Here is a 1,315-nt window from a genome sequence, read left to right as displayed (position 1 = left end):
GCTCTTTCAAATTGTGTGCACAAAATATGCATAGAGTGAATCTTCAAAGGGTGGGAAAATGAATTTTGAGCCCTGTTAAGTGCACGTTTGGATTGCACTGAAGAGGAAAGCAGACGTGCGTCTGCGTTTTCTATGTGAGTCCCATGACAGTACTTTTTTAAGTAAAAACAACTTTAAAACTAGATTTCATGACACTATTCACTTATTTAAAAATTATTTTGCTACAGTATTTTTAGTTTTCAGTTTGCAGCAATAAGCGGTATTCAAACAGACCCTAAGTTAGAGATACTACAAATTTTGTTACATAAACCTTACAATATAACATGTCACTAATCACTTAAAAGGGACTCAAACATTCATTTATTATATATTTTTTTAAGTGACACCTATGATATTATTTTGATATTAATTTGTAATTTTTTTTGTAGTAAATTTGTAATAATTCTAGCATTTTCTTATAGATAAATATTTGACCCGTTTATGATTTAATCCAAAACTCGATTAAACTGCATGCTTGCTATCCCAATGGTAGTAATGAAGGGGTTAATAAAAGAGTAAGGTTAGTGAAGAGTGTAACTCAACTAGTGTTTGATGGTGTCTCCAACTAAGATGTCTAGAGTTCAAACATCAACCTCACTATAACTATCAAATTATATATATATATATATATATATATATATATATATATATATATATTAGAATATGCCTACAAACAGTCCCACACACACATGAGCCCTCCAAAACCTATACAATAATACTTGCCATTAAATTCAGTGCTGGCTCAATGTACCAGACAAGTGAGGCAATCGCTTAAGGACCCAAGTGAAAAGAAAAGGCCCCAAATATTTACCAATCAAAACTTTTAAGTCTCAAAAATTTTCACAAAATATTTAATAAATTGTGAATGGTAGATGATAAAATAATGTCAATGATGACCCATATATAAGAACCAATGAAATATGCTAACTCAATTGTTGTAAAAAATATTATGTATTGTAACATTATTTCTAGCCAAATAAAAAACTAGAACAAAGAAATTTTTTGTTAGATGTGTACCTTTCATCTTCTCTATGAGAGTTTTCTGGCGTAGAACTCATTAATCTCCCACACAGAAGCAATGGCGACGCCATATTCATTTCAGTGTGTTCCCAGGAACACACTGAACTGAATTTATATATATATATAATAATTAAAATTTTTTATTTGTTTACCCTTTAAAAAAAAATTAGGAACACCCTCAATCAAAGTTAGGAACACTCTAAATTTTTTTTTTCTACTTTCAAGCAAAACAAAAAAAAAAAAAAAAAAAAAAAAA

Source organism: Quercus suber, unplaced genomic scaffold (genome assembly GCF_002906115.3).
Source record: "Quercus suber isolate HL8 unplaced genomic scaffold, Cork oak 2.0 scaffold_1273, whole genome shotgun sequence".
Lineage (NCBI taxonomy): Eukaryota > Viridiplantae > Streptophyta > Magnoliopsida > Fagales > Fagaceae > Quercus > Quercus suber.
This window is presented reverse-complemented; position numbering follows the sequence as displayed.